We start from the raw sequence: 22,922 nt of genomic DNA, 5'->3' as shown, positions 1-22,922 counted from the left end.
TTATGTTTAAAGTATGTCTCTTACGGGCAGCATATAGTTGGATCACGTTTTTAAAAAAAAAATCATTCTGCCAATGGAATGTTCAGGTGAAGTGTTTCGATCTGAAGTGAGTCTCTTGTGGACATTATATGTAAGGGTCCTGTTTTGTTAATCTAGCCAACCTATGTCTTTTGATGGGGACATTTAATTCATTTGCATTTAAAGTAATTGTTGATTAGACATGTATTTATTGCAATTTTATCATTCATATTTTGGAGCTTTTTTTCTTAAAGAAAACCCTTTAACATTTCACATTATACTGATTTGTTGGTGATGAACTCCTTTGGCTTTTTTTGGGACTTGGAAGCTTTTTACCTGTCCTTCGATTCTAAGCGATAGCTTTGCTGGGTAGAGTAATCTTGGCAAGTAGTTCCTTGCTTTCATCACTTAGAATATTTCACGCCAATCCCTTCTGGCCTGCAAAGTTTCTGTTTAGAAATCACCCACCAGTCTACGGGCGCTTCCTTGTAAGTAACCAACTGCTTTTCTCTTGCTGCTTTTAAGATTCTCTCTTTGTCTTTAACCTTTGTCATTTTAATTAAGATATGTCTTGGTGTGGACCTCTTTGGGTTCATCTTGTTTGGGACTCTCTGTGTGTTATCCTGTCCCTCCGTTTGAGTTTTCTGACTTTTTCCTCATGGTTAGGGGTTATGGATTTTTGGGAGAGGTACTATTGCAATTCTGTTTTAAAAATTGCTTCTTGAGGAACAAACATGGACAAGATAAGGTAAATATGAGACATTGTTCTTCCAGTTTTTAAAAAAGATTTTTGATTGATTTTTAGAGAGAGGAGGAAGGGAGGGAGATGGGGTGGGAGGGAGGGAGAGATAGAGAGGGAGGGAGAGACAGACATCAATGTGAGCTCCAGACACTGATCTGCTGCCTCTTGCAAGTCTCCTACTGGGGAGTGAGTCCACAACCCAGGCCCTGCCTGGGAATCAAACTGGTAACCTTTTGGTGCACAGGATGATGCCTCAGTCTTACCTTCAAGATTTTTATAATTTTTATTTAAAATCATACAAATCACATATCCACTCATCCCACAAAACTAGAGTACATATTCAGTCTCATTACCTATAACTCTTTCTGCCCTAATTTATTGCCTCAATTTATCATCCCTATGGTGTTCATGTAAGAGTCATCATTTTGGCTATCATAGAGCACTGTACATATTTGAAATAAATATTTTTAAATGGCTCATGTAGCATTATGAAAATGTTGCACTATTAAAACTATTATTTGCAACATAACATTTAATTCAAGGGATGGAAATCCTGTCATGTTTTCAGGAGTTTTAGTCTAGTATTTATACTTCAATAATGCAGCTGAGATAAGGCACACTATTTTTGACATGTTCTGCAATAATGTTATTTAAAAGGATTCTCAGGCTGCTGTGATGACATCTTGGACTCTTGCATCAGCCACTCTTCTCCTTCACTATCGCACCACCTGCTGCCAGTTGCAGGACATTTCAGCACATTAGCGCGTGCTGTGCTGTCCTTTGCCTTTGCCAAGTTAATTCTGACAAATGGAAGATGAAAACTGAGGTGGTATAGGTGGTAAACCACATCCTTTGTGTCAGATAAAATACCTCCTGGGGTATTTTTCTGGTTTAGCTGAAGCAGTGATTTTGTCCATTGTCAATGAAATCTGAGTTTCCTTGAGCGTAAGAGCATGCTACTGCCTTGGGGGACATTTCTTAATTACTCCGAATACAACTTGTATCATTTAAATTTCAAGCAGCAGAACTACCAACTGAGTCAAAACAATTTGAGGCTTAGACAAATTAAAACTGAGATTCTTCAAGTATACTGTATTTTATTTGAAATACAAACTTTTGGTGGGATTTAGAGAATAAAATGAAGACATTATATATATTTTTGGGAACAACAAGGTAAAGTTCAGATGAAAATATAATTTGAGGTTCAAATTAATCATGTTTGGTAGCCCAAATAGGTTTGTTCTTTATATGTAGAATAAGCAAATTTTTAGCCCCCCAAATTAGAATCTTGTTGCCTTCTTATGAGTATTCTGGATCACACACATTTAAGTACATGTTAATTAAGCACTCATATACAGTATATGTACATACAATGCTGTGGAGTTCCGTAGGGCATTTGATGTAAGCAGACCTTGCTCTACTTGCCACCTAGAATGTTTACAGTTGTACTATCTTATGTACTATCCTATATAATAAAAGGCTAATATGCAAATTGTCCCCTCTGGAGTTCGACTGCTCGCTATGATGTGTGCTGACCACCAGGGAGTGGCACGGAACGAAGGTGCCAGGCGAAGGAAGGCACCGGCCAGCAACCAGCAGCCGGGGGAAGGAAGACCCCAATCGGCCCTGATCGCAGGCCAGGCCTAGGGACCCTACCCATGCACGAATTTCGTGTACTGGGCCTCTAGTACTATATATAACATTCTAACACTGTAGTCATTAGCATTTAAAATAAGAAGTATAAATTATTTTGAGGTAAATTAAGCAGTACGGTTTGTAATTGTGTAAATTTTATTGGTATAGCCTTCATGAGAATAATTTGCCCCCACAGACCCAAGAATTCCAAAATAAAACAGTTAAAAGAAGATAGTGATTTTCCTTCTTTCAGATTGCCAGAGCTTTCTGCTAAGAAAATATGACTTCCCACATGTGCATATGTTACAAACACCATGGTTTGCTTCCCTTTTGCACAGCGAGGGCCTTATTTGTACAGTATGCCAGGCAACTAGGTAGAGGTTAAAGTTGATAGCAATGTTACTATTTTCTTTCATTCAAGCCTTGTATTAACCACATGCGACTAATGAACAACCCCTCCATATTTGAATTGATCAATTCTGAGTTATAGGATTAAAAAATGGCTATTTATACAATTTTTATACTCTTTATTCAGGAATGCTATTTCCTGTGCTTAAATTATTGGTCATTTCAGAAAGTAAAAGCATATCATTTTGGGGGCTTAATTTTTATGCTTGTTTCTTATGTAAATGCCTGATCATGATCCAGCGGGCTGTTGGATAAATAAAATGAACTGAAGAACCTCTCGTGAAGATTGTAGGATCTGGTTTCTGGAAACCCAGTAGGTCTGTGTGGGCGTGGGAGAACCTGTAATTTCTTAAGCTACTCCAGGGGTACCCAGTTAAGTTTAGGAGTCAGTCATACCATCTTTAAGTAGTTCTCTTAAATACATTTTGAGGAACGCCTGCTTTGGGGTTGCATAGAAGGTACTGAGATGCGCAGGCCATGAATAACTGTTCTGTTGTGTTAGATGCCTAGTATTCTTGATGGGAGAACTTGAACTATCTGACTGTCCAGAAAAGCATGTGTAGTAAATATAGATATTGATTTTAAAACATTCTTTTTTACAGTGTTTTTGCTATAATGTGATGTATGTATTTCTAAAAAAAATCTTGTGGTTTTCCAAATCATGTACCAAGAAGAAAAGGTCTGGTAACAATAGGGTTGCACAAATAACTCAAAATCTCTACAGCTTTGTATTCAGAGCACTAATAAAAGCAGTAGCAGTCCTAATAAATGTGGACCCTGCAAAAGAATCACCTACCAAGAAGGACTCCTGGTGGCTCATTGGAGTCAAATTTTAAAAAAACGGAGCCTTGCAGCCATTTCTACATGGGGGCCGGTCACCCAAAGTGCACTTCAGGGAGAAGCCTGACTAGCTGCCTGCCTCATGCACTGAACTGCCTGCCTGCACCGGGTCCCTGCCATCTGAGCAGCCCTTACAGAGGTGTTCCTGGAATTGTTTTCAACCAATAGGACTGACGCTTTCCCTGTACAATTGGAGCTGGGCATCGGTATCCCCAACAGCATCTTCATCAACCAATCAGAGTGGCGCTATTCTGACCATTCAGGACAGTGCCTTTTGGGCCAATCAAAGTACAAGGATTTGGAGACGGACCGATCAGAGACCAGGGGGTGGGGACTTCGGTCTATATAAGTCAGCTCTGCTCCTCTCTGGCTCAGGCTCTTTCCCATTCCACCAAGAGAAGAGCTGTCTAGCCCAAGAGGGGCGTCCGCTCAGCTGTGCTGCTTCACAGCCATGCTGCTTCCTAATTGAACTGTAACACACGTGAGCTCTCCCGCAGCTGGGCTGCATCACAATGGAGCTGCTTGCACTCCGATGTAGAAAAAGGAAACCTGAATTTCTAGAGTTTAGTTTACGGATTTCAGAATAGATGGGCTTCAAGGTTTCTTCTAGCTTGGAGATTATTTGACTCTGAAATTTCTTTTAAGTGCTCATGGCTGATTCAAGTTCTTTATGTTCTCTGACACAAACAATTTCTCTGGCCCTTCATTCTTTGTAGTGGTACATAGCCACTGGCCAAGTTCTACTTCACTGTCATGGACATCTGCATCAGATATTCAATTTGGCAAATATTCCTAATTGCAGAGATGATGGCCTAACAAAAATGTCAGCAACAGCATAGGAGTGGCCCCCATATTGATTCACAACCAGGGGCCACGCAGGCGATCATTGTGTCTCTGGGTGTCATTTACAGAATGTCCTGGGGGAGAGCATTGGTACCCTTCCTGATATCCGCAGACATTCTGGTTAATGGCTTACGTCTGTTTCATCTGGGAGTTTTTAAGGAATTACACAAAGTTTACTTTTTGCCTTGTTACTTTTCCCCTCGTATTGTCCTAAGTTCTAATTGAAATAATTTCCCCCTTAAGGTTTGAAGGCTCAACTAGCTTGACACTCTCAAGGAGAATTTGCTTGTTCAGTTGTTGTTAATCAAAATAAATCCCTAAATAAGTTATGAGTCATTGTTATCAGTGAGTGTGTACCTATCCCTGAACTTTTCGGGCGGCAGAAAAAAGGATTGAGAATCTGTTTAAAAGATTCTTGAAGAAACAGCCTTAGTTTTTTTTCTTTGGAAAACAATGCTGCGCGTGACCTGTTTTCTCATTGTATACTCACTTCCTGGAACGAGGTGTACCTGTTTTTACTATTAAGCTCTTTAACGTCACTATGTAGTTATTGAAAGATTATAATGAATTCAGTTCTCAATGCTTTCTCTTTTATTAGAAGTTTAGTTTTCTAAAATCTAATTTTATATCTAAAATACATAAAATTCCCACCCTTTCCCTGGTTTACTTTCTCTTTGTCACTTGTCATTTGCTCTGAAATTTGTCACAGTGCTTTGAAAATGGTAAATGGCTGTACTAATCTAAGGGGATATTTTAATTCCGGCTGGTTGGTTGACGCTGGCAGAAGGTTGAGTCGTCTTTTCCATTTGTTCATAAAAAAACTCCTTGCTAGTTCGTGGACATAGTTGGTATTTGTAGAATCCTTTACTGTGGCAACTGTTCTTTGACTTGGAGATTCTGATGCACTGACCAGATAGTAACAGCACTTGCTTGGGGTGGGGCGGAGATTGTCTAGTTCTCCTTGGCAAATCTATGACACTTGTTACTAACATGTTGGATTTCCAGGCTCAGTGGTTGGCAAACTCATTAGTCAACAGAGCCAAATATCAACAGTACAACGATTGAAATGTCTTTTGAGAGCCAAATTTTTTAAACTTAAACTATATAGGTAGGTACATTGTTGTTAACTTAATTAGGGTACTCCTTTAATCGCACTGTACGTGCGCGCCCGCACGTGGTATTTTGTGGAAGAGCCACACTCAAGGGGCCAAAGAGCCGCATGTGGCTCGCGAGCCGCGATTTGCCGACCACTGTCCAAGCTCATGAGGATTTATTAATGTTTATCCCCTCTGTGTTACATTATGTCATGAATCCATGTTTTCTCAGATATGAGCCTGTTACAGGTAATTATTTGACCCGATTCTTAAAATCATTTAATTTCAAATATTTAAGAGTTGGTGAACTAAGTTTAGTATATTAGAATGGGATTTTCCTGCACTTCAACTTTTTTTTTCACATAATTGATTGTTTATTCTGGGATGTCAATCATTTCTTCTTCCTGCTCAAGTGGGATTGATTTATGATGTTTCTGTCCTCCACTTTAAGGATATTCCATAGTTCACGCAGCTTTTATGTGGTCCTTCTAAAACAGTAGGAACTAATTAATGACACACATGCTGGGTAGAGTCTTAGGATTAGTCATAGATGGTTCAGATGTGGGTAGGTGTTACCATTGTCCATGTAGATTGTGTAGGAGGACACAGGATGTCATTGAAGGCAGTGGAGGGTGCAAGAGCCCATTTAGGTTAGAAGTCAAACAACTTGAAACCTCTTCCTATGTGGTACCGTGGAGAGCTGCCCCACTTGTACTTGGTTAAGTCATTGCAAGGTTATCTGTAGCCCTTTGGTTACTTTTTTCTTTGTATTTTCTATCTTCTTACCATTGTGTTGTTCATTCGATTAACATTTTTTTAGAAGGCTGTTAGATTATAAAACTAAAGCGTTCAATATAGCTTTTAGGAATTAGTGCCTATAAAGGAAATATGACAGGTAGAAGAACCTGTAGAACAACACTTGGGATATAATCAGCAAGATCCAGACTGTTAGAGATTATGGCGGACCTGGCTTTGTCAAAAATATATGACAGAAAAAGGCGGGAAAGCCTTCAAATCACAAGAGATTGAAGAGATCTATTAGCTGAATATCATGTGTGGACTTTCTGATTTAAACAAATCAATTGTTAAAAAAAAGGATTCCTGGCCATTGGAAAACTTTGTACACTGCCTGGGTATTTGTGATATTAAGGGATTAGTGGTTAATACCTTTAAGTGAGATAATGATATTTTATTAATTTAATTTTATGAGAATTTTGATTTCTTATCTAAAGGAGCTTAACATTTTTTTAGTAAACCCAAAACCTAGATTCATGAAGCATCTTTCTTTATTATACCTTCCACTTTTTCAGCATCTATTATTTGTAAATACTATGTTGCATGGATACCTTATGTACTGTTTCATTTGATGATTGATTACAAAATGGTTAATCATGGTTATTCTATTCAGATGAGGAAATTGAACCTCAGAGATCTTGTTTTATTTACTTTTCGATGTTTAATGGTTTCAGAACTTCTTATTTGCCCACTGCACCCCAAGGGGGTTAGGGTGTTCCCCGCTTCTGAAGCTTTAATGCCTCAGAACTTTGGGGTCAACCTCATACACGTCTTTGCTGTCCACAGTCCTGCTGGTGGTAGTTTTTTGGATGGATTGCATAGTTGTTGTCTAGGATGTCACCAAGATTGAAGTCCTCCCCTTCCTCCAGCAGGCGGCAGTAGGTGTTGATCAACCTCCTGCTTGACCTTGATGTTCAGCAGAGCTTCTTACTCCTGGCTCTGGCCCTGGCCCTGCCCCTCCGCCCCGGTCTGGGGCATCTCTGACTCCGGGGCAGCTGGATCCTGTTGAGCTGTTCCATCTGCATGGCATAGCGCATCTCCACCTCCCTCAGGCTGTTCTCCAACCTGGCCTTCAGATTTCTCATTGAGGCCAAGTCGATCTCCAAGGACTGGACGGGAAGTCTCAGCTCTGTGACCGTCATCACAGCAGCTCCTATCTCAGTGGTCTGTGGGGTGCCCACTGTAGTGCTCTCCTCACTGTGCTGGCACCAGTACTTGTCTCGCTCCTCTTGGTTCTTCTGAGTCAGTTCATCATACAGGGCCCAGGTGTCTGCCATGATCTTGCTGAGGTCCTGAGATTTGGGGGCACCCACCTCCATGGTCGACCCAGAGTTGGCAGTCTGGTTGCATAGACCTTTTACTTCCTCCTCGTGGCTCTTCATGAAGAGCAGCTCCTCCTTGAGAGCCTCGATCTCTGCTTCTGACTGCAGTCAAGTGACATTGGTGTCATCAGTGACCTTTCGGAGCCCATTGATATCACTCTCCACAGACTGGTGCGTGGCCATTTCCATCTATTTTGATTCTGATGTCATCATCAGCAAGGTGGGCATTGTCTACAGAACTTGCAAAGATCTGAGCCCTCAGACCCTCAATGGTCTGCAGTAATGCCTCAGTGGCTGACCTGGGGTCCCTTTTTCTCTAGGTGTTCCCAGATTTTGCTCTGTAGTATCTGATTACCAGCCCCCAGGCCCCTCACTCTCTCTAGGTAGGAGGCCAGGTGGTCATTCAGGCATTGCATAGTTTCCTTCTCTGTCTGGATGGCCACGCCTCTGGACCACCAGCCACAATGGACACTGGTGGAGTGGGACATGGAAATCCTGGAGCCCGAGCCCCTTGTGCCTGCATAGGCACTGGCCCTGCTGTTTGCCAGCTGCGCTGGTGGCTGGGCAACTGCCTGGAGCCCAGGATCGGATAAGAAGCTGGAGCAGGTGATGAAGCTCATGTTGTTCAGTGAAGAAGGCCAAGACTCAGGTTCAGGCTGCTGATTGAACTTAAGAGATCGTAAGGAAATTACTTAAGATAGTAAGTGGCATCGAAGGAATTTGAATCATTTGCGCTGCATTAAATTAAAAAATATCTAGCATTATTTCTAAAATGGAAACCATGGGTACTCAAAAATACTACCGTTAAAAAATACTGTTGTTTTCAATTACTTTTATATTTAACTTGATTGCTATTTATAATAGTGAAACAGTAGCTGATGCATTGCATACCAGTAAGCAATGAGTTAGATTCTAAACCTGCTTACCTTACCACAAGGGAATCGTGATATAACTTGGAGATGCTGAATTGAAAAAAGAAATAGCTTCATTATTTTGCCAGTTCGGTTTGAGACATTGTAAAATGTGCTTTGCATTCATTATATCTTTGGGAAGTGTCAGATGAAAAGCACCGCAGATAATAACCTTAATGTCTGGCTCCAGCAAAATCAGAAGAAATAGGCAGATATTCAATTCCTAACTAATGTGTCATTCAAATTTAAATATAAGTCTGTATGGTTTTAAAGAGCTACCTATTTTTAAACTTTTTTTAAACCTTTCTATTATATTTTATTCTTCAAAAGTTTTGCATTATTATTTTTGCAATTGATAAGTTTTACCAGAAGACATTTCTATAACAAAAGATAATGGGAAAAATATCTGTCTCCTGAAATAAGTTTAAATGAGCAGGTAGAAACTTAATGCTCCTTTCTAGGAAATTAAAACTGAAGAATTACTGTTACCAGAGTAGAAGTATACTTACTTTATTATTACTATTGTTTTCTTAAACTTTTTTAAAAAGTTGGGGGGGGGGGAGAGAGAGAGAGAGAGAGAGAGAGAGAGAGAGAGAGAGAGAGAAACATCGATGTGAGAGAGACACATCAATCAGTTGCCTCCCATACTCAGCCAGACTGGGGATCTAACCCACAACCTTTCATTGCCTGGGGCGACACTCCAACCAACTGAGCCACACTGGCCAAGCTGAGCCACACTGGCCAAGGCTCGTGTTTGTTTATTTTTTTTTACTCTGTTGCTATTCAGAACTTCTTGAGAGCAAAAGAATGAATACCAGTCAACTTCCCTGGTTTAAACTTAATTGGCCTAAAACAGGTTATTTTGTAGCTTGAACATCTATGATATATACCTTGAAATTTTAAAGCAGAATGCAAAATCCTGTGGAAAGCCAGAAACCTCATCAGTACACCTGGACAGACATTTGCTGGTAGTTTGTGCAATCCTAAACCTTTTTTCCACGCGTTGCTCAGAGGCCCTTGGTCAGCACAGCCCTGGCGAGTGGTGAGGACCCGGTTGGTGCACAGAATGTTTCCAGGCTCTGCAGGTGGAGACCTTACTCTCTCTGTGGGATCGAATCTGGCTTTTTTTTTTTTTTTGTCTTTTAAAATTTCTTTTAATGGTGGTTTTTAGTTTTCAGTGTACAGGTCTTTTTTTTTTTTATTGTTTGAAGCGAACCTGGCTTTTTTTGATCAAAGCTTTATTTCGTTCAGCTTTCTTCCCCCCTTTCTGTGGTATTCCTTGCACCATTTTGCCATCTTTCCATGTATCTGCAGTGGTAACAGTACCAAGTTTCTTTTCACATTTTCCTCACACCATCCTCTCAGTCCCCTTAGCCGCAGAAGCGGTGGCAGCTTAAAAACATCAATCGGAAACATATTTTAAATCAGAATTGTAGATGTCAGATTGGCTTCTGTCCTTGGAGGATGGGGTGAGTGTGATGTGAGAAAAATGCTTCTAATTCTGTAAGTAGTTGCGTGTTCTCTAAAACTTTAACTAGTTACTGCCGACTCCCACTTTTACTCTTGCCACCCCCTGTGGGAGGCAGCTGGGGAGCGGGCAGAATAAGATGAGTAGCTGCTGCTAGAAGTACTTCCCTCTCAAATAAACACAGTCGAGTGAGCTGTCCAGGTAAGGATATTAGTAGGTAAAGAGTAGATTAAAACATTCGATGTATTGGCATTTTTCAAGTAGTTTAGTTGGAGAAATGCTAATAAGTTTATGCAATGCCCTGAGCTTTTCAAGTATGCAGGCTTAGTATAGCCTATTTATTTATTTAGTCCCAATTTTCCTCATAGTGATTGGATCCTAGTCCCTCCCAAATCTTCCACTGAGAGAGATTCTAGTTAGATCATTTCTGATTATTATTCACTAAATTCATATTTAGCATTTTTTTGCAGTATTATTAATATTAGGAGGAGTTCTGAAGTGGTAACCAGAAGTACTATATGCACAGTTTACTTTCTGCCAAGATCATAATTTTCTAGCCCTGAAATTATGGAAGTTGTAGCCTTTTTGCACTATAACTCACTGACTATGGAATATTCAATCAAAATTCTAACTCAGAAAATATTTCCTTTCATTGAACATTACATTAAAGGATACTCAGACTTCATTATCTTTACAAGACCTTTTACCATACCGATTGTGACATAATTAATTCTTAATTTTCAACACTATACCTTTACATTGATTAACTGTGGTCCACTTCCTTCTTTAGTCCTATAGATTTACTCAGATAAAAAGATTGTTTTAGTATTGAATGGTCATTTTAAAAGGTGAGTGATTCTGTTAAATTTCTTTTTGCCAGTGTTTTAATTTAATCACTATATGTAGATACTGTATTTTTGTGGTCTTTAACTCATTGCTAGGATAATTATAACTTGTTTTAGACTTTACCTTTCTATGTTAACAATTATATAGTTTTGATTTGTGTGTGTGTGTGTGTGTGTGTGTGTGTTTTGTATATTGAGAACAAAAATGAGTACCCCCTCAGACGAGTGAAGATGTCCTGAGATCTCTGGAATCGAATGTATCTGATAATGCAAGCATTTCTGCTTTTATTACTGAGTCAGCCAATGGAATGCTGAAGTTAAGACAACTTTCTTGTTTTGTGTGTCTATGGCTGGGTAGTTATATGCATTGTTCGCTGTAGCCTCTATTTTAATTTTATTTGGTAGAATATGTTAATGTTGATACTATGTCCTTTTCCCCTTGGCATGAAAATACCTTGAGCCTCTTGAGAGTTGGGACAAAGTTCCTGGGTTGGATTTTGTGAACTTTTGAACAGGGAGGCAGTAAAGGAAAGGGATGTGTCCTAACCAGTTTGGCTCAGTGGATAGAGTGTTGGCCTGCAGACTGAAGGGTCCCGGGTTCGATTCTGGTCAAGGGCATGTACTTTGGTTGCAGGCTCATCCCCAGTAGGGGGTGTGCAGGAGGCAGCTGATCGATGTTTCTCATTGATGTTTCTAACTCTCTATCCCTCTCCCTTCCTCTCTGTAAAAATCAATTAAAAAAATATATATGAAAGGGATGTGGCTTATCAGTTTGACAGTAAGTAGATGCAGTCTCTGCATTATAGACATAGTATGGACATTAGATTCCTTTATCAGTGAGGTCTTCATAGGTTGGGGTGGGAAATATGTAGAGAAGGGATTACATTCATATTAATTCCTGGTGATCAGGTTTTAAGCCAATCAGGAAAGGCAACCATGTGGGGACTTCACAGCCTCAGGGATTGGATTGACTGCTTTCATTCCTCCCTCCTGCTATTCAGTACCTTCTGTTTGTGCTAGGTTTTCTGTAGCTCCAGAAGAAGGGAAAAGACAATGGAACATGTTGATTTTGAAGTTAAAAGTAATCTTTAGCCCTAACCGGTTTGGCTCAGTGGATAGAGCGTCGGCCTGCGGACTGAAGGGTCCCAGGTTTGATTCTGGTCAAGGGCATGTACCTGGGTTGCGGGCACATCCCCAGTAGGGGGTGTGCAGGAGGCAGCTGATCGACGTCTCTCTCATTGATGTTTCTAACTCTCTATCCCTCTCTCTTCCTCTCTGTAAAAAATCAATAAAATATATATTTAAAAAAAAAGTAATCTTTAAAACTCTGAATAGCAGAGTCAACCTTGTGAGAACAAGTCTTGGAAGGTCTGGTTGGTGCGTACGTCAGATCGGTGGGAAGGGTTAGTCAGACTGCCATCATGTTCTGTGGCAAATAGTGCTGACAGTCCACTTTCCCAGGTTTGAAAGGGCTTGAGGAAGTGAGGTGAAGCAAAAGAAATAGTTGAAAGGAAACGTGGGATTAATAGAAACATCTTAAAGGAGTTGAAATTGTTTAGAAGAAAAAGAAGACCTAGATACTTAAAATAGTATTTAAAAATCTGGTTCTACACTGAGGGGTATAAAAGGTTATATTTAAAATTAGTTACTGGTTTTTGTAAGGGTTATATGTGCATGATATAGTGAAAAACTGTCTCCAGCTCACTCCTCTTCTCTGGCTGTGTTCTTTCATTTGGAGACCACAGCTGTTACTGGCTCTATCCTTCCATCGATATCCTGCACATGTGTAGTCATGCATGCTGCTTCTTCGTCTTCTTTGAAAATGTGAATTGCAGCACTTCATATATACTATTCCATACCTTTATCTCTGTCTTCCTTGCCTTAAAGTGGCCTTAGGGGTTTGTTCCATGTTATGACCAGTAGGGCTGCCTTGAGTTTCTCACTTAACCGTATACTAGTAGCATTCCATTCTACGGTAGCCCATAATTGAACTGTGTAGTTTTCTGTTAATGGGCAAGTAAGGTTGTTTTTGCTATTTCTGTTTTTGTGATTGTAAAGTTTACTACAGTGAATATTTCTGTCCACCTCTTATTTCCACATTTAAAAATAAGATAATGTCCTAGAAGGGGAATTGCTGAGCCAAAAATACGTGCATTTTGAATTTTGGTAGATTTTTGTCAAATTGTCTTGTGCAGAGGTTATGTCATTTTATATTCCCATCAACAGTGTATATTTGCTTTCCCACATCTTGTTTCAGTTTGTTAAAACCTTTAAAAATCTTTGCCTGATAGATTGAAAAAGGCATCTTATTGTGGTTTTTGCATTTCTATTATGAGTGAAATTAAATACTTACTATGTCTTAAGGTTCTTTTATATTTTTCTATTATTATTCTGTTTATGCTCGTTGCCTGTTATCTTCTGGGTTGTTGAGTCTTGCATATATGTAGGAACCCTTTATATATTAAGGAAATTAACCCTGTGTGATATGTTCCAAATATTTTTTCTCATTTACTTTTTACTTGGCGTGTGTGTGTGTGTGTGTGTGTGTGTGTGTGTGTGTGTTACTTGCTATATACTAGTATATATCTCCAATATATATTTTTTGTTTGGGGAAGATTTTAAAATTTGTAAAATTTGTAAATGATTCAGTTTTTAATGGTTTCAGGGCTTCTTAAAATTATAGTTAGAAAGGACTTGCCCACTGTGAGATGATAAAAGCTTTCCCTATGATTTCTTTTTATGGTTTTATTTTTACATTTAAATCTTTGATCCATTGGGAATTTATTTTGATGGATGGAGTGAGGGAGGGATTAAATTTCATCTCTTCCGAATCTTTGGAATATGTTAGGGGATTTATGGCATAGAGAGATCTCAATAATACGTTAATTTTTAAAATGGTTATTCAGGCCAAAATTTGCTATGGAGTTGTCTGGAGTGGAAATTATTGGACTAGTTTGCAGTATATTTCTGTGTAAATTGTTCAGGGATTTTTTTCCATATTTGTTGCTATCAAGAACCATTTGTTTTATAAACGTACTAGAGGCCTGGTGCATGAAATTTGTGCACAGGTAGGGTCCCTAGGCCTGGCGGGCGATCAGGGCTAATCAGGGCCTTCTGGCTGCCGGTCAGGGCCTCCCTTCCCTGGCTGCTGGCTGCTGGCCAGGGCCTTCCTTCATGCCACGCTGCCCCCTGGTGGTCAGCGCATGTCATAGCAAGCGATTGAACTCCCGGTTTCCCAGTCGAACACCCGCAGGGACAATTTGCATATTGGGCTTTTATATATAAAGATTCCAAAACTGAATTTTGGTTTCTAGCAGAAATACATTTGATGACCACAGTCAGTAGATTAAAATTATACAGAGTTTTGAAGCAGCAAGTTTAATACAGTAACACATGATGTAAGTTATAATTTTATAGGAAAGAAAAAAGTACAGTATTGTATAAATAAAGTCAGCTAGAAGGTCTCTTTTTCTTATTTTCAAGTGTGAAAATTCAAAGGTATCCCAGTGGATGCCTTTAAATTTTTTTTTTTATCTGATCAGATTTCATAGATAATCAGGGCTCCGTTAAAAGGCAGAAACCTATGACTGTCTGACATGTCAGTAGATGGTATCAGTATGGCTGATTTCTAAGTAACAGTGTGTTGTTGCCTGTTATATAGATGCTATACTTTTCACTCAATTCCCAGAAAGTCATTTATTGCTGCTATTGGCACCTGTATATTAAATTATGTGCAAAAATGTCACATGCTTTTTATTTGATACAATTTTTGCGTGCTTTTTATTTGATATAATTTTCAACATCTTCTAACTTAGGATGCTTTTTTTTTTTTTTTTTTTTTAAAGCCATGGACAGACAAGCTTGGCTGTGAATGTCCTACTTTGGATACCTGAGCAAAGGTGTATATGGCAGTTACTGCTGAGGGGAAGGAAAGATGGGTGTGTTACATGAGAAGGCATGAGGTTGGCCCGGTCCCTAGACTTATCTTCTCTATAAATTGTGATCCTCCTTAACTGTGAGATCTATAACTGCGCCTCTCAGCGTGGTTGGCCCAGGAGAGCTTTACCCATAGTGTTATCTTTTCTAGTTTTCCAGTTTATTTTTCTTAAGTCTGAAATAGCAAAAAGATATAATAAGTGAGAAAAGCATTTTGAGAACACCTAATGTTAAGTGGACACATTCAGTTAAGAAGAGACAAAAGGTGATGAAGTAAATAATAAAGAATGACTGAAACGTCCCCTTGGTTTGGGCTCCGCATTGGGTTATGTAGGTCACCTCCCAGGGCCTCGGGCAATGGGAGGGGTCTGATGTCACAGGTGTAGCAGTCAGTGCAGTGAGTATGCGGTGTGTGATTTCCTGCCTTACCCACTGTAATTAACCCGGTGCGTAATAGACAGTGGCCGGCATGGTCACATATCACTGGTGTACCAGCCACGCACCCGAGTGTAGGTAAATAGAGCTGAACAGCCTGAACACTGGCGTTCCTGATTCCATGCCTTGAGGTACACGTTTGACTACAGGATGGAGACGGAGAGTGAGAGCAGCACTTCCGGGGATGACAGTGTCTTTTGGTGGGATTCTGAAGTTGTCACCCAGGTGACTGACAGTGAAGGGGGAGGAAGGGAAGAAACTTGCAGGTAATTATGGAATCCCCAGTTCTCTCTCTCTCTCTCTCTCTCTCTCTCTCTCTCTCTCTCACCTTTCTGTTCACCCACACACCTCCTTCCCATCCTCTGTGTGTTCACCTCTTTCCAGTAAGACTTTCTGTTCTCTGGGGGACGGTTTGGTGCTGTAAGAGGACAGGTTTGTAGTTGTATATCACGTTCTTCATTCCCCAGCTCGCCCTGAGCTTGTAAAATGCATGAGAAATGACTTGTTGGAACACCAGGAAGAGAGGGTGTCAGACAGGTTCTGGAGTGGCATTTCAGGAATTTCAGGTAGAGACTCCAGTGAACTACTACCCCTTCCTGTGCCTGATTTGTATCGGAGAGATTTAATCTGGATTTGAATATAATAGGACTTTCTCTATTTTTAGAATGTATGTGTGTGTGTGTGGCTGCTTTTGGTGCCTTATTCATGTGTATGAAACATTTTCATTAAGCATAAATGCATTATTTCGTGGCTTTAATCCTTACTCTTGTCTCTGGCCTTATGGCTCCCTCCCCCTGCTCCCCCCCTTCCCCCGCCGCCCCCCCCCCCCCCCCCCCCCACTCACACACACACCAGTCTTGGTTTGGGATCTCTGGCTGTAACCCCACAAGTCTCCAAGTTGGAGAAGGCCTCCTGATGAAGCAGCTCTCCAGGTTCCGTGGTGGTGAGGAAAGAGGTCTCACCCAGCCTGTGGGCACGGGGCCATTTGTTTATTAATTCTGTTGCACTGTCGCAGATTTTAGGAGGCTTGATTTTGGCTTTTCTTTTTCAAAAAGCCTTAGCAGATTAAAGTTTTTTGGAGGCATGAACACAATCTCTGGAAGAGTGTGAGTACAGGTTATCACTGCCACCCACATGGGGAATTAAACATCGTTTATAATTTTACCTGTGAGTACTCGGGTAGGTGAACATACCATTATTTCCATCAGATCTTGTCTTTGTGTTTAGTGTTCAAAAAGAGTGTCTCTCTTTCTCAAGGTGAAGGATTTCTGTATCCACAGATTTCGTTTTTAAAGTCTAGGTTAAATGACAAAAGGGATTGGATATTAGGATCTCTTGATAACTCACACTAAATTAGTTAATCAGTGGTTAAAACGAATAAGATGTACGTTTGAAATTTTGAAGAATAATTTAATGTTCAAAGGAACTATTTTGTCAGCACCTGGAATTCTTGTGCGAACTTTCTCACTCTCTCCGTGACTTTATTTAGCCTTTCTGTTTTGAGTGTGCCATTTTTCTCCCAAGGTTGCTGGAGTCACTCACATTCCTTAGTTTTCAGTGTGGTCATTCTCATGGACAATCAGTAGGAGTGAAGTATTTATTTTGTTTGCATTGATGCTGTTTGACCCAGTATTAAAATTGTGGGGTATTTGTCAAAGGAAGAAAACAGCCTGGACTCTGTTGTTGTAATAGATTTGGTGCTGTGAGCCTCCATTAACTTGTTAGGCAACAAGAGCCTTCCTGGGCATGTGCCCTGACTGTGAATAGAACCAGTGACCTCTTGTTTCCGGGGTCAGCGCTCAACTACTGAGCAACACCGGCCGGACAAGGATACTTCTTCCTACAATCTAGCACTGCGGGAATTTGCCCCGTCTCCTTCATGGCAGTAGTTCAAAGGTGTCTACCACTGAGTCACCGATCTCTCATTTTCTAATCTCTTACTTGTAGAGGGAAGTTAATGTCTACCATTTCTCTATGGTAAGATAGTTCTTGGAATGAATAATTAAAGATCCTTAGAATCCTTAGAATAGAATAGTCCTTAGGGATTATCAGAGGCAGAAAAGGAAAAAAATGTTTTAATTCTTTTAAGAAAGAAAAATTTTACGCAGGAGTTGTTATATGCAGTGTACTAACCCAAATATGTTATATACAGAATATTCGCTATCTACTCCTATACAGTAAGTCTTATTTTACCTATTTTCCAGATAAAAAATTAAAGCTCATAAAGCCAATTGACCTTATTGTCAGAATACAGTTGAGCAAAATTCTGAACTCAGGTATAACTGATGTTGAAAGTGAAAGACTAGTTTTAGAAAAGATTTTTGATATGTCTGCTACTAAGTGTTATGCTCTGGTCAGTAGTAATAACTCCTAGAGATTGTAACAGATAAGCTCAATTCTGAAATTCCTTCTGTGAGGAGTTTTGAGCATCCATGATGTATAGATATGTAACCAATATAAAAGTGAGTTAATGCATAAAATCATGTGACCCTTGTAAAGCTATGACCTCCAGGATACCTAGCGATCATTTCTGACTCACAGTCACGAAAGGTTCTAGTTCTTTGGCGTTGGAGGGTAGAAATGGTTATTATATAATCGTTCTTATTTTTTATAGACTCTTTCTTAATCTTCTCTGACATCACATTATTGGCAGATAACATAGCCTGGCAAGTAGGACATATAGTTTGAAACAGTTACAGAGATGATATGTGCATAATTGAACCACATTTTTAGAACTTGTGTCTTTTTTTTTTTTAATCCTCAACTGGAGACATGCTTAGAGTGAGGGAGAGAGGCAGAGAGAAGGAGAGAGAAAGAAAGAGAGAGGTCGATGTGCGAGAGAAACATCAGTTAGTCAGTTGCTTTCTGTACATGCCCTCACTGAGGATCAAATCCAACCCCAGGTATATGCCCTGACCGGGAATCAAACCTGCAACCTTTCGGTGCATAGGGTGATGCTCAACCAACTGAACCAAGGCAGAACTTGTATATCTTTAAAATCAGAGTCTGCAGATGCCCAGATCTCTCCATCAGATCTTCACTTTATCTCCATTGTAAGACAATTGATTTTAAACGAGATAAGAAACTTCTGACTTCAGTTAAACTAGATGATTTGGTGAACATATTTTAATTTTCTTGGCATGTCTATTGCTTTATTGCATCCCAGGACTAATCCAGTCCAGGAACTCGGTTGGTTGGTTGCTTTATTCATGCTCTGCCTTATTTAAAACGGTACCATAAGTTAGATGTTGCCGCAGTAGAAAGAGGTAACGAGGGCTTGGAATGTGGTGTTATATTGCTTCTCATTCTTGTCTTTAATCACATTGAGGACAGTTTACTTTAATGGCTAAATTCTTCTGGAGGTTCCTGCTTTTAATACCATGACTGTTCCTTTGTCTTCTATAGAAATTCTTGATTTGGGGATTCTCAATCAGTTTTTATGGGCTTGGAAGGATAGAGAGGTAGCATTAGCAAGTAACTATCAACATATATGCCAATATCATACTCTGAAACTACTTATCCTTAATAATTTATTACGTACAATTCCAAAAAATGATGTGTATTTTGCAAAAAAAGGTTATATTTATATCACTTTGTAACCTTTTGTGTGTGATCTAGAGTATACTTTAGCCCTTCACATATCCTTTTAATATTAAATATAACTTTCACCTACCATACCCCTACCAGTGTTAGAAGAAAATAATAAATTTAATTGTAAACAGCAGAGTCTTCTGTGAACATTGCTTTATCTCAGAAAATTTGATGCCATGTTGGAGCATCGCCATTAGCCTGACTGCCTTTGTAATCTGTGAAGTGAATCTGTCTTAATCATGGGACATGCTAGTACAAGACTCTCTTGGTGTTTCAGTCATTAAACTCTGCGATGGAATCTAAGGGAAGCCTTTTTAATATCTGTCTGTATAAGGTTTTTGAAGTTAAAGACAGGACTTAGAGCACAGAAACTACATAAAATTTCCTAGTTATTAAGTTGTTTATTATGCACAGTTAAAAATTTAAAAACCTATTTTTCCTTAACTTTTGCATTCAACTCAAACATTAAACGCGCTCAAAACAGTCCATTGTATGTTCAAACTTAGTAAATAAAAATTTCTGAAACATTTAAAATTCTGTTTATAAATGTCATATACTCAGTTTCCTTTTTAAAAGATATATCACGTGACTAGCCTAGCAGGATTACAATCAGAACAAACAAAACCTTTGTAAATATTCCATTTTAGCAGTTCTGGTATACTTTACTGTTCATTAATGATTAGCCTCCCTCTCCATGCTGACATATTTATGTGTGTGTTTTCTCCATTATTAACGGAAAAATCAGATCACAGCCTCCATCCAGGTCTGCTGACTTTTCCCACTATAGCTCCCTCTTTACTTCTATTCTTCTCTCCCTCCTGGGATTTTCAGAATACTCCTACTTCCTCTTCCTCTCAGTTCCCTTCTGCCTTGATGAGACTTTCTGCATTCTTTATTTATCACCACTCTCCCCTACCACAATCATGGTTTTTTGTTGAGATTTAATATTTTTTATCATTCATTCGGATTTAATTATACAGGCATACCTCAGAGATATTGTGGGGCTGGCTCCAAACTACTACAATAAAGTGAATATTGCGCTAAAGCAAGTCACATGACTGTTTTGGTTTCCCAGTGCAGATAAGTTATGCTTACACTGTACTGTAGTACCTGCGTTAATTAACAGTACTTCATTGTTAAAAAATGCTAACTATCTCCAGGCTGGTGTGGCTTAGTGGTTGAGCATCAACCTATGAACTAGGAGGTCACAGTTGGATTTCTGGTCAGGGCACAAGCCTGGGTTGGGGGTTCAATCCCCAGGAGGGGGCGTGCAGGAGGCAGACAATCAGTGATTCTCTCTCATCATCGATGTTTCTCTCTCTTCCTCTCTGAAATCAATAATAATTTAAAAATGACAACTATCATCTGAGACTTTAGCTAGTCATAATCTTTTTGCTCGTGGAGTGTCTTGCCTCTGTGTTGATAGCTGCGGACTGATCGGGGTGGTGGTTGCTGAGCGTTGGGGTTGCTGTGGCAATTTCTTAGTGTACGATAACAATGAAATTTGCTGCATTGATGGACTCTTCCTTTCACGAATGACTTCTCTGTAGGATGTGATGCTATCTGATAACATTTATCCACAGTAGAACTTCTTGCAGAATTGGAGTCAGTTCTCTCAAACCCTGCTGCTCCTTCATCAACTCAGTTTGTGTAACATTCTAAGTCCTTTGTTGCTGTTTCAACAATCTTCACAGCATCGTCACCAAGGGTAGATTCCACCGGGAGAAACCACGTTTCTTCTGCTCATCCATAAGAAGCAAGTCCTCACCCATTCAGGTTTTATTGTGAGATTGCAGTAGTTCATTCACATCTTCAGGAGGCACTTCTGGTTCTAGGTTTCTTGCTCTTTCCACTGCACCTGTAGTTACTTCCTCCACCGAAGTCTTGAACCCCTCAAAAGCATCCACGAGGGTTGAATCATTGAAAGCTCTTCCCGTGAATCACTGAAAGCTCTTAAAGGCATCTGGAATGGTGAATCCTTTCCTTCTGGCCTTCGATTTATTTTGCCCAGATGCATCAGAGGAATCACTATCTGTGGCAGCTTTAGCTTTATGAAATGTATTTCTTAAATAATAAAACCTGAAAGTCAAAATCCCTCCTGGATCCCTGGGCTGCAGAAGGAATGTTGTGTTAGCAAGAATGGAAACAACTGGATCTTGTATATTTTCATTAGTGCTCTTGGCTGACCAGTACGTTGCAATTAGCAAAAATATATTTGAAAGGAATGTTATATTCTGAGCAGTATGTCTCAACAGTGGGCTTAAAATACTGTGTAAACCATGTTGTAAACAGATGTGCTGTCATCCAGGCTTTGTTCCATTTTGCAGAGTACATTTAGCATAACGCATAAGGGCCCAGTATTTTTGGAATGTCAATGAACATGGGCTTCAACTTAAAGTCACAAGCTGTGTTAGCCCCCAACAGGAGAGTCAGCCTGTCCTTTGAAACTTGCTTTTAAACCCAACAAAAACAAACAAACAAACAAACAGAAACTCATAGACACAGACTCTAGTATAATGGTTACCAGAGGGAGAGGGGATGAGAGGTGGTAAAGGGTAAAGGGGATGAAATATATGGTGATGGAAGAAGATCTGACTTAGGGTGGTGGACACAGTGCGATTCACAGATGATGTATCAGAGAATTGTACACTTGAAACCTATATAATCTTACTAACCAATGTCACCTCTTTGAAACTTTAAAGCCAGGCAATGACGTCTCCTCTCTAGCTATGAAAGACCTAGACGGCATCTTTTTCCAAAATAAGTTGTTCTGTCTCCAGGAAAAATCTGTTGTTCAGTGTAGCCACCCTCTCAATTATCTGAGCTAGATCTTCTGGGCAACTGGCTGCAGCTTCTATATCAGCACGTGCTCAATTGCCTTGTACTTTTAAAAAAATATATATTTTATTGATTTTTTACAGAGAGGAAGGGAGAGGGATAGAGAGTCAGAAACATCGATGAGAGAGAAACATCGATCAGCTGCCTCCTGCGCACTCCCCACTGGGTATGTGCCCGCAACCAAGGTACATGCCCTTGACCGGAATTGAACCTTGGACCCTTCAGTCTGCAGGCCGAAGCTCTATCCACTGAGCCAAACCGGTCAGGGCTGCCTTGCACTTCTCGTGAACCGCCCTCTGTCAGCTTCAGACTTTTCTTCTGCAGCTGCCTCACCTCTCCCAGCCTTCGTGGCACTGAAGAGAGTTAGAGCCTTGCTCTGGATTCGGCTTTGGCTGAAGGGAATGTTGTGGCTGGTTTGATTTTTCTATCCAGGCCACTACAACGTTCTCCATATCAGCAAGAAGGCTGTTTCACGGTGTCATTTGTGTGTTCCCTGGAGGAGGATTTTTGATTTCCTTTAAGAACTTTTTCTTTGCATTGACATCTTGGCCAACGGTGTGGCTCAAGAGGCTAGCTTTCAGCCTGTGTCGGCTTCCCACATGCCGTCCTCCCCGAGCTTAATCATTGCCAGCTTATGATTTATAGCGAGAGGCATGTGCCTCTTCCTTTCATTGGAACACTTAGAGGCCGTTATAGGGTTATTAATTGGTCCAATTTCAAGATTGTATCGCAGGGACTAGGGAGGCCCAAGGAGAGGGAGAGAGATGGGGTGGAGCAACCAGAACAAACACATTTTTAAGCTTTTCGTCTTATATGGGCACAATTCATGGCACCAAACACAATTACAGTAGCAACGTCATAGATCTCTGATCTCAGATCATCATAGCAAACATAACAGTAATGAAAAAGTTTGAAATTTTGTGCGAATTACCCCAAAGTGCCACAGAGACGTGAAGTGCTGTTGGGAAAAGGGCACCGGCAGACTTGTTCAGTGCAAGGTTGCCAGAACCTTCAATTGGTAAAAAGCAGAATATCTGCGAAGCGCAATAAAGTGAAGCTCAATAAGGGGATGTGTGCTGTGTATTATTGCTCAGTGCTTACTCTTGTTTCTTCTCCTTTTTCTCATTGTCCATCGTAATGTGTGTGTTCTAGTTCAGTTGTTATTGGGTTGATGTTTTCTTGAATATTTTGCTCAGGTAAG

The 22,922-nt window shown here is 40.1% G+C and overlaps 1 protein-coding gene and 1 pseudogene across 3 annotated transcripts in view; one reads left to right on the top strand and one right to left on the bottom strand.

Annotated features, from left to right (window-relative positions):
* ARHGAP32 (Rho GTPase activating protein 32) overlaps nt 1-22,922 on the top strand; it is a 194,294-nt gene that overhangs the window by 59,953 nt on the left and 111,419 nt on the right. The gene's annotated exons all lie outside the window — the stretch shown is intronic.
* Nucleotides 7,109-8,317, bottom strand: LOC308238217 (keratin, type I cytoskeletal 18-like; annotated as a pseudogene). The gene has a single exon. The product of its transcript is annotated as a keratin, type I cytoskeletal 18-like (transcript).

Source organism: Plecotus auritus (assembly GCF_963455305.1).
Source record: "Plecotus auritus genome assembly, chromosome: 13".
NCBI lineage: Eukaryota > Metazoa > Chordata > Mammalia > Chiroptera > Vespertilionidae > Plecotus > Plecotus auritus.
The sequence above is the reverse complement of the archived record's forward strand: the minus strand, read 5'-3'. Positions and strand labels throughout refer to the sequence as shown.